At 44.0% G+C, this 10,878-nt stretch overlaps 1 protein-coding gene across 14 annotated transcripts in view; it reads left to right on the forward strand.

The window, feature by feature from the left end:
- Positions 1-10,878, forward strand: part of TNS3 (tensin 3) — a 258,158-nt gene that overhangs the window by 26,953 nt on the left and 220,327 nt on the right. For 4 of the 14 annotated variants that reach the window (XM_080581771.1, XM_080581761.1, XM_080581773.1 and 1 more), the window contains exon 1: positions 9,861-10,130. The exons of 9 other annotated variants lie outside the window; for them this stretch is intronic. The gene's annotated coding sequence lies outside the window, so the exon portion shown is untranslated. Of the gene's footprint in view, positions 1-9,859; positions 10,131-10,878 lie in introns of those variants that run through there. One more of the 14 variants, XM_080581760.1, reaches the window with a different exon arrangement.

Consider the following 10,878-nt stretch of genomic DNA (forward strand, 5'->3'; position numbering starts at 1 on the left):
GGTGAGGTGCTCAGTGGATGAGGGAAAGGTTGTAGATGTGGTCTACCTATACTCAGAAAGGCTTTTGACACCGTTTCCCGCAGCCTTGTGCTGAAGAAACTGGCTGCTCAAGGCTTGGAGAGGTGTATGCTTTGTTGGACTAAAAACTGGCTGTGTAACTGGGCCCAAAGTATCACGGTGAATGGAGTTAAATCCATCTGGAGGCCGGACACAAGTGGTGACCCCAGGGCTTAGTTTTGGGGCCAGTTCTCTTCAAAATCCTTATCACTGATCTTGGTGAGAGGGTCAAGTGCACCCTCAGTAAGTTTGTAAACAACACCAAGTTAGGAGTGAGTGGTGATCTGCTCAAGAGTAGGAGGGCTCTACAGTGGGATCTGGATAGGCTGGACTGATGAGGCCAACTCTGTGAGGTTCAACAAATCTAAGTGCCAGGTCCTGCACCTGGGGCACAACAACCACATGCAACGCTACAGGCTGGGGGAAGAGTGGCTGGAAGGCTGACTGGAGGAAAAGACCTGGTGGTATTGGTCGATATCTGAATATGCCAGCAGTGTGCTCGGGTGGCCAAGAAGGCCAACAGCATCCAGGCGTGGATCAGAAATAGTGTGGCCAGCAGGACTAGGGAAGTGATTGTCCCCCTGTACTCAGCTCTGGTGAGGCTGCACCTTGAATAGTGTGTTCAGTTTTGGGCCCATCACTACAAGAAGGAGTGTGTCCAAAGAAGGGCAATGAAGCTGGTGAAGAGCCTAGAACACAAGTCTTACAAGAAACTGCTGAGGGAGCTGGGGTTGTTAAGCTTGGAGAAGAGAAGGTTCAAGGGAGACCTTATCGCACTCTACAATTACCTTAAAGGAGGCTATATAGCAAGGTAGGAATCAGTCTCTTCTCCCAAGCACCAAGTGATAAAATGAGTAGCAATGGCCTCAAGTTGCACTAGAAGATATATTGGATATTAGGAGAAATTTCTTTACTGAAAGGGTTGTGAAGTATTGGAATAGGCTGCCCAGGGAAGTAGCTGAGTCACCGTCCCTGGAGGTCTTCAAGAAACATGTAAATTTAGAACATGGTAGTATGGTGTAGTGGTGGACTTTAGTACTAGGTTAAAGGTTGGACTAGATGATCTTAGTGGTCTTTTCCAACCTGAATTATTCTATGGTTCCATGTAGTATAAGAGTAGTTCTCTGTGTGTGGATGATGTTTAAATAGATGAGATGTCTGTACTGGCAAAGGAGCCTCTTCAGGATGGTGTAAACCAAATCAGTGAGAGGAAGCCATGTTAGCATAAGTGGATTAAAAGTGCTAGGTAGCACAAATTAGTGGTAGCACAAGCTCTGCCCAATAAGTTAAGGGCTTCCTCAATGGATCTAGAAACAGCTCATGCCAGTGCTTCCTGCCACTTACTATGAATAGTATCGCTGTCTCTGTTGTGTTAGTGTCAAACTTACAGGTAGACAGAAGGCAACTTTTCAGAACCTTCTGCTGGGAATGCTGAATTGTAAGTTGTTTTGTTTTGACCCTCGCTGAGTACAACAATAGGACAATATGAGTACCAAAAACGCAGTTAAACTTTGAAAACATTCTTGATCCCTATGATAAAGATTTCTATGAAAGAATTTTTTGTCTTCTATCCTAAACTTTTCTTGGCAGGTACTATGCTGAGATTTGGTATTGCACAAGTAGGTATTTTGATCCCTTGTGTTTTCTAGTTGCTGCTATGCCAAAACTTTTCATCCTTCTCATTCTACTCCAGGAGTTTTTGTTTGTCTTGCAGAGTTGAGTGGAAGTCTTGGAAAGACACAAAGACTTGCTTGTGTCTCTTGTTCACACATAGTAATGCTGTTTCTCTGTTCATTCTGCTATAGCTATTGGAAGAGTTTTTTCTTAATTCATTGTGGCTTCATTTATGTAACTGCAACTCTCCTGAAGCCACTGGACAATGTATGCCCTTCCCAAAATTGAAATTGGCATCTCCCCCTCTCCCCATCTGATTAAAAGTGGGGAGGAAAGGGCTATTTTTATTATTTATAAACATTGGAGTGTGAAGTAAAGGGGAAAGGATGTAGGTGTTTCAAACAGGATTTGGTGCCTGCCTCCTGGAGGCAGACATCTGTCAACCCACAGGAAGATATTTTTACAGAAAAGTTGGTCTTGTTGGATCTCCCTTTCATAATGTATGTTTACTCTTTAGGAGCTCCTCTATGAATCATGCCATTGAATTAGAAAGCAGACATCAGAGAAGATGATTCTTCCCTGAGAAGAGTAATTACTAGCCCTACAATCTAAGTGAATGGTAGATGAGCTGTTCAAATCCTGAATGCATTTGTACATCTGACATTTTAGTGGAAGCTAAGGCAGCTTCCTTAAATTGGAAATAGTGTGTAGGCTTGTAAAAAGGAGCCAGACAATACTGGGGTCATTGGACAAAGATGTAGGCTCCTTAGGCCACTGCTATTGGTTTTATGTATTACAGAGACAGCATACTATGCTTAAGAAGGGATACTTATAAGGAAATGCCTGGTGAAATTAATTTCCTTTCAATCGTATTTAAAGAGTGTGGCTCTATCTACCCTTATCTAAAGAATCTTATTTTCAAAGTAATGTCTGAAAAGCTAAGGAAAAGCCAGTCCTCTGGCTATATATTCTTGAAATCAGTGGTAGCTAACCTGCAGTCCACGAAGGGTCTAAACGGGCATATAAACTTGTGGCTACTCATCTGCAAGGAATTCTATGGCTTCACTGACACTTGATAACTGATACTAGTGGACCATGACTGGAAGGTGAGCTGCATATGCGCACACTTGGAGAAAGCTTGCTTTCTTGCTTGATTCAAGGAATTCAACCCATCTCCACTAAAAATTAGTGTGTGTATAGAATCATAGAATCAAAGAATGTTTTTGGTTAGAAGGGACCTTAAAGATCATCTAGTTCCAACTCCCTTGTCATGGGCACAGATAAATCCTTCTAGATCAGGTTGCTCAAAGCCCCATCCAACCTGACCTTGAACACTTTCAGGGCTGAGGCATCCACAGCTTCTCTGGGCTACCTGTTCCAGTGTCTCACCACACTTATAGTAAAGAATTTCTTCCTTAATATCTAAACTAACTGAGATGTCTTGACTGGTTTTCTGCCTCCCCTGCCTAACTTCTTGCATGTCAGGATTGAGAGCTCTTGTGCCCAAGAAAAATGCCTTTATCACCCCGATCTCATTTGCTCCTTTATCTCTGAGGACAGTTTCCCAAGGGATCTCACACACTAGTGCCTTAAACAGCCAAAAATTTGCCTTTCTGAGACTTAGGGTCTTGGCTCTACTTTCTGCCCATCCTGTAACCCTCAAGATTGAGAATTCTACCAGGGCATGATCACTGCAGCCCATACTGCTTCCAGTCTTGACCTCTCTGATAAGTTCTTCTGCGCATTGGTGAGCAACAGGTCCAGTATTGTATCTCCTCTGGTGCTATTTATCACCTGTAGTTTCCTGGACTGCTTGCTGTTTGCTGTGCTGCTTTTCCAGCAGATGTCAGGGTGGCTGAAGTTACTTAGCAGGGTCAGGGCCTGGAATTGTAATGCTTCCTGGAGTTGCAGAAAGAACTTTTCATCAAAATCCTCTCCTTGATTGGGTAGCCTGTAACAGGCACCAACCACAAAGTATCCTTTGTTGGCTTGGTCTCTAATTTTTACCCATAAGTTCTCAACCTGTCATTGCTGTTCTTCAAAGACAGCTCTGTTCAATCATGGTTTTTTTTGTTGTTGTTTTGTTTTGTTTTTGCATAGAGGGCAACTCCCCCACCTTTCCTTCCTTGACTGTCCCTTCTGTACAGTTTGTAACTGTTGATTGCAGCACTCCAATCATGTGATTCACCCTGCCATATTTCTGTGATAGCAATCAAATAGCAATCAAATCATAGTTTTCCAACTGGGCAGTGACTACCAGCTCCTTTTGTTTGTTACCCATGCTGTGTGCATTGGTATAGAGGCATTTTATGTGGGCCTTCAACCGCCTCACCTTTTTGACAGAATGTTTTTTGGGGTTGGGGGGCATTCCTCACTATTCCAGTAGATGCACACTTCTATCCTGTTGCTCGTGAGTGTGCGAGTTTCATGGTTTAGGGCCCCACTTTCCAGGTTGATTAGTTTAAAGCATAATGTGCTAAGTGAGCCAATCTACCAGTGAAGATTTTCCTTCCTTTAGTAGATAGGTAGATCCCATCTCTCCCCACTAATCTGTATTTGTTGAAGTACCTTCCATGATCATAGAAGCCAAAGCCCTGTCATTGACACCAGTCACGTGTTAGTCTGCATAATGCATCAACTTCTTCCCCCACCTCTGCTTCTAACTGGCAAGATAGAGGAGAAAACCACCTGGGCCCCCAGGACGCTGAAGTCCTGCTTGGTATTGCCCAGGCTATGCTGTACTATATATACATACATACATACATAATATATATTTGTGTTGTTCACAGGCACACAACATGTACAGCAGATTCTGTCTCAGAGCTATTTTCTCAAAAACCAAAAACAAACAAACAAAACAGCAAAATTGTTTGTCATGGGCAAGGCACAGAATCACTGGCTGTACCAGTCAGAAGACAGAGTACAGAAGGCTGTAGGACTCTGGTGCCAGAGGAAAGTGCTGTGAAGCACTGGCAAAGCCTCCAGAAGTTCTGTGGGGAAACTTCAGGGAGTTCAGTCTCTTGAACACAGGGAGCTGAGCACATACATGCACTGGGGGGGGGGGGGGGGGCGAGCGTGTAATTGCTGGACTAAGTGGTTTGGAGTGGATAACCATGAAATATGTGGGTGATTCCCCCCAAAAAATCCCCTGTATGGTGTTCTGAGCTGGGTCCTATCTTGCTATGTGGAGGAGGGAGGTGGAGGAGGAGAAATATATCACTTTGAAGTTGCCATGGAAAAGGCAGTCATCAGTGCTAAGGGTATACAGAGTGATGCACTGAGGCTTGGTAAGGCCCGTTATGACCTCATATTATTGGTTCTCAGTTTTCTTGAATTTTCTGTAGCCACTTGCAGCAACTATATGCTCTGCACTACATTTCCAGACACATTGCACTGAGTATGTGATACATGGTATTTGATTCTTCATTGCCTTCCATCACAACATTTGAAGGATTGTGCAATTGATCCCTGTGGGTAGAACTTCTGTCCAAGTCCTACGAGAGGAACTGAGTTCTGAGAAGAGTAAAACGCAGCAACTGTATTATTTTTCATTTAATTCTCTTTCCTTCCAACTGTATCAACGCTTGGCTTACCTCACTCAATACCACCAGACTTGTGTTGAAAGCATCTTTTGGAGTCTGAGTTTCTTCTGGAATATAGTAATGGTAGCAACAAATGTTATACAAAATACCAGTTTTATAGTGCATCAGAGGCTTTTTTACAGCCTTCACAATTTCACTTTTAAACTTGCCAACTGTAGTGTTTCTCACTGTAGTTTCTTCTTAATGCTTTTTTTGCTGTTCGGAAAAAAAAAAAGAGGAACAGTTCTAGGAAACTGGAGAATAGCAAAAAGTTTATCAGATAATGTTAAGTGCTAGGAAATATTTGTCATATCACAGGTCATTAAGTATTGGATGACATGAGTATTTGCATGTGTACTACTCATTGTACCACAATGTAAATGAGCCTACCTTAAAAACTGTGTAGTCCTAGCATGCCTGTACTATCCTGTAGTGGGCAATGTAGACATGCCCTTCTGCCTTGCAAGCAGATAACCTGCAAATATACATTTGTTTATTATGAAAATGTGATACATGAATAGAAGGAGAAAATGTTGTAGATACTGTGCAAGATACTTGTCCTTACCCATGTTTCATAAAGAATCAGAGCAGCAAATGATAATTAGAGTAAAGGTAAATTTTCCTCAGCACACTGCAGGTATGGACTGAATTATTCGTATGTTTTAGGGAGATTTTGTGTTTCTCTTTTGTTACTCATTTTGTCATTCATACCGACTGAATGTTTCAGAAGGTTGGTGTATACTGATATTTCATGTTGCTGCACCTGTAACACACCACTAGTGTGTTTGATGAGTCAGCAGATTTAACATGAGCTTTTTGACTATCACAGACATTGTGTCCGTACAAGGAAGTCGATGTTGGAAAACAGATCATATGGATTGATTCCTAGAACATATAACAGGGGGTTAAATATGGCTAGTTGGGGTGGTGGCTTGAAAATATGTGAAATTGTGGCTTAGTGGTCACAGCTGTATGGGTATGTTTTACTGAAAATGAAAGAAAACAATAAAGCCTATTTATCACGGAACTCCACTTTTTCTTGTTGCTAATGAAAACATAAGCACTGTTAATTTGTGCTTTTTTTGAACTGATTGCTCATGGAAAAAATGTTAAGACCTGAAGTCCTGGCTAAGTTTGAAATTTTTTCTTATTATCTTTTGTTAAGATTAAGCTAGCATCTGAGTTAGTTTCCTAGTACTCTTCTCCAAAAGAGTGCAGTAGGTTCCAGAAATTGCCTGAGTTGCAGATGGATACAAAAATGCCCCTGGAAGAAAACTTGGTAAACTGCTTATGTGGGAGAATAATGCAAATTTTGCAGTACTGAGGTAATGCTTATCCTTTTTTATTTTTATTTTTATTTTTTTTTGTGTATTTGCATAGCAATCCACAAACCACAAATGTTCTGTTCTCCTGTTGGAACATATTGTTTTGCTTCATGTCAGATTTAAGAAAATCAGAGCTGATCAATTGAATAGTCTCTTGTACTACCATCTGGAGGGATTTTTGTCTTACTATTTCTATAAAATACTTTTCTTCCTGTATTTATTTTATAACTCATCCATTCTAAAATACTCTAGCTGAAAGGTAAAACTTTACTATATTTGTTATCACAGGAAGAGGCCTTAGAAAAGAAAGGTAAAATTGTACAGTAGCAAAGTAAGTGTTGCATGGAGAATAGTGAGCCTGTAGTACAGATTGGGGTTTAGTGGTTGTTCAAGCCAAAATGCAGAGCTGCTGGGGAGACATTTATGAAGTGCTGTAAATTCTTATGCTACTGTTGATGCTATTACAGAAGCTCCAAATAAACTATTCTTTTATAATCTCTGACACTGAAGTCAGATTACAAACTTGTATTAAGTGGTCTACTTTGAAAGAGCGTACCAAAGTTTAGGAGCCTTACTGAAGGGAAGGTTGGTATCTGTGAAGTAATCTTGGCACTAAACAGATATGCATCTGTATGCCTTATGAGTAGTTATAAACATAGCATATATCATCAATGTATATATTTTATGCACATGAAAAAATTCTGGTTTGGTCTGGAAATGAGATATTTAAACATAAGAGCAACAGGTAAATAGTGCTGAATACCTGGGTTTCTACATAGCATGGTCTCCAGGTTCTTGTTTGTTGACAAGTGTTCTGTGGTTAGTTTTGGCTCAGTAATGATCAAATAAGCAGTCTCACTGCATTCTGATTTAAAAGCTTTATTTGGGTAACTGAAACATTGATCAAATTTGGCTGCTTCTGTAGATGCATTAAGAATAAAACACCATTCTAAATCGGGAGCAAAAGACTGTCAGCGTGTAAAAGATATGAGTCATACAGATATTTTCTGTTACTCCATTCATTGGACTTTTAAAGTATTTGTGGTGTCATTAAAGTACAACACTAGCCTATTTGGATTAGGTTAGTTTAGCAACTCCCTTCACACAGCAGATGCCTTGATTCAGCACTGTGTATCTGAGGTGAGTGTTTAACTTAGTTAGACTACACCTTTGTGCAGGTTCAGATACATTTAAAGCACTTTAAAACAAACACAGATTTTTCCTCTCCTTTTGTATTGTCCCCTATTCCTAATAAAGGGAGAAGGGGTGAAATTCAGAATATAGAAGTGATAATTATGGATTTAAACAAATGAGGAGATATTATTTGTCAAGGCTGTGTGTTATAAAATGTAAAGAACATACAGTTATGTGAAGCTAGTGCTGTGGCAGTAACCCTATGTAAACTTCCTGACAGTTTGACAGTGACTCTTCACATAGCCTTGCAGGTGGTATGCAAAAATAAATATATTTTTTTTGCTAGTGCCATTTATATGTAAAAACACATTCATCTAGAAGCAGATGTCTGCATATATATGAAGTATTGCCAAAGTTCAAGCATTTCAAAGTCATGTGTCAGAGTGCTAAATCACAGAATAGTATTTTTTTTTTTTTAATATAATAACTTCTGCTTTCTATTCTTGGGGTTCAGGCCTTGAAAATTTTGCATGAAAGTTTGCAACTGATTGTAATTTTTTTTTTTTTAAGGACCAGTGAAATTTTCTGGTAATAACATGATCCATGTGATGGGGCTTCGAGAAAAAACACCAAATATTGTGAGGCTTTGGAGGTTTGTGTGTACTGCTGATTAAGTGATTGATCCTGTTACCAGGGTCTCTTGGCTTAATTTAGGGATATGTTAGGTATTATTTACATATGACACATAGAGTGGGATGATGCAGATGGCATTGTTTCAGCAGAAAGTTTAGGAGAAACTGTCTTTAAGAACAGTGAGATGCACAACTAAAAGATTTGTAGTATATGTTCTCTTTCTCTATTTGGTACAAAGGGATAGAAGAGGTTTAAAGAGTATAATAAAGTTTTTTTTTTTTTTTAAATATAGTCAAGCTTTCCTAGCAATACCATATGGTCTTTTCCAAATGGGACTGTAAGCATGTCTGGGAACTAGTTTGTTTTTGTTTGGCCAGTGTTTGTTACATTACTTTCTCAGAGATAGCAATATACTTGTGTTTGAATGTCATTGCGTTCCATATGATTACCTGTTTGCCTGTTCCCATAATAAAAGGCATTGCAACAGACTAACATTAGAGCTTTAAAGCCCAGCTCTGGGCTTTCTAGGGGGGCTTCTTCCTCCTCAAAGCAAGGGATTTGCCAATGTTTATAACAGTATTACTGCCTAAACAGCCAGGAGGAAATGCCTAGTGCTAGAATGGGCTGTAAACCTTGCCTCTGTCAGCGTAAGGTATCCATTCCTGCTTAGGATTAATATCCATGAGTTTGTTTCTGGATTTTCAGCTGTTGAAAAGAAGCTATCAAAATGTCACGTCAATATGGCCACTGCTCATTTACACGGGGTCTGAGCCGTAAGAGAAATGTTCAAATACCTTCTTTCGTTTCTAATGATGTGCATGCACCCCTCAGGTGAGGCCCCAGCTACCAGCTGACAGCATGATCTGTGTTAGACATCTCAATCTTATTAATTCCACTTATATGTTCACTTCAGTGAATATATATGTACTATGCAAGAAACCTGTATTTCCTGCCTACCGTGCTCTTTGGCTGTTTTGTGTGGCATCTGGGATCATGCAGATGGTAGCAGCTGTGATCCATCAGGTAGAAGACGGTGCTGGTTTGTGGATCCTGCAGAAACTGCAGGTGTGGAGCTGCCCTTTCCTAAAGTACCTCAAGGAAGAGGTAGTTCTTGGTGTATAAACATTTTATGTGCCAGTACTGCGTGTACATAGGGAACCTGTGGCATTAGGCAGTAGCAGAGATGGGACTTGGGGGATCCTCCTGGAACCCCAGTTGCTGAGGATGGTGAAGACCCCTCAAAACCTGTGTGCTTTTTGCCTCGTCACTGTAGTGGCTCTGCACGTGGCTGCCCACGGCTCTAAGTTCACCCCTCTCCTGCGGCAGCCATGGCTGACCGGCCAGGAGACAGATAAGCGCTCGCGTCCTCAGGACTGCAACTCTTAGGCCTTGCACTACAGCTCAAAACTTTAAAGGCACAGGCAGGGTAAGCGAAGTCCTGCAGGGCCGGCCCGTCCCGGGGCCCCGAGGGTGTCTCGCCAAACACCAGGGCCGAGGCAGCTCGGTATCGGCGGAGCCCAGCGGAGCGGGGCCCGGCCCGATAGGCACTGCCCCGCGCCCCCCGCCCCCAAGCCGAGAGCGGTGCTACGCGTCTCTTCCCCGCCTCCTCCCCAGCCTTAATCGAGGCGCTGGAGGTTCCTCTCCGGCGGGAGGGACCGTAGGAAATAAAAACAAGTGTGTGCGGCGCGGCGCGGCGCTGGGGGAGGGGGGAGGTTAGTTCTCCCGTCCTCCAGCTGAGCCGCTCCGCTACCGGCCGAGGGGGTCCCCGCAGCGCCGGGGCGGCGAGGTAAAGAACTTGGGCGGCCGTCGGGAGCGCGCCCGGCGCTGTGGCGGCGCGGGGCTTTGTTCCCGGCGGGGCGGGCGAGGGAGCCCGCTGCTGCGCGGGGCTCTTCGGCGGCGGGGTCCGAGGAGAGGCGGCGGCGGGGCCGGCCGTCACCGGCCGAGGGGAGCCGCGGCCCCGGGGCCGCGTTGGGGTGGGGAGGGGGCTGTCCGCGGCCGTGCGCCGCTGGGCTGGGGCGGCTGCCGCCCCTCAAGGGCCTGCCTGCCCGCCCCCCGCGGTGTGGAGCGGGGCGGGGGGGGGGGGGGGGGGTGTTGGGCTGGGGCAGGTGTGAGGGCTCGGGATCCCCGTCCCTCGGTGAGAGGGTTCAAGGGTTCGCGTTACGGCGGGAGCAAAGGTGGCGGGGAGCTGCTGCGGGCAGGGCAGGGCGGGATGGCGGCAGCGGGCCGGGAGGCGTGCTGTCCCCGGGCGGGCTCCGAGCGAGAAGTCGGGGAGGTGCTGCTGGGGTTGTTTAACCAGCGCCAGGGTCTCTCAGTGCCCAGAAGCGTAGCGCCAAGGCGTGTGTCCCTCTCCTGAAAAGTTACTTAAACCTACAGGCTTGTAAGCGGATGGGGGGAGTTGGGGGAAGGGAGCGCTGCTCCTGGTTTTTAATGAGGACCACCGCGGAAACGACTGGAACATCTGTACGGCAGCGTTCAGTTTCTCGGGGTGTTTCCCGGGTTGTAGTCAGCTGCGAAACCGTGTTGATACAGTCGTA

The sequence above is a fragment of the Anser brachyrhynchus genome (assembly GCF_964034855.1).
Source record: "Anser brachyrhynchus genome assembly, chromosome: 2".
Taxonomy (NCBI): domain Eukaryota; kingdom Metazoa; phylum Chordata; class Aves; order Anseriformes; family Anatidae; genus Anser; species Anser brachyrhynchus.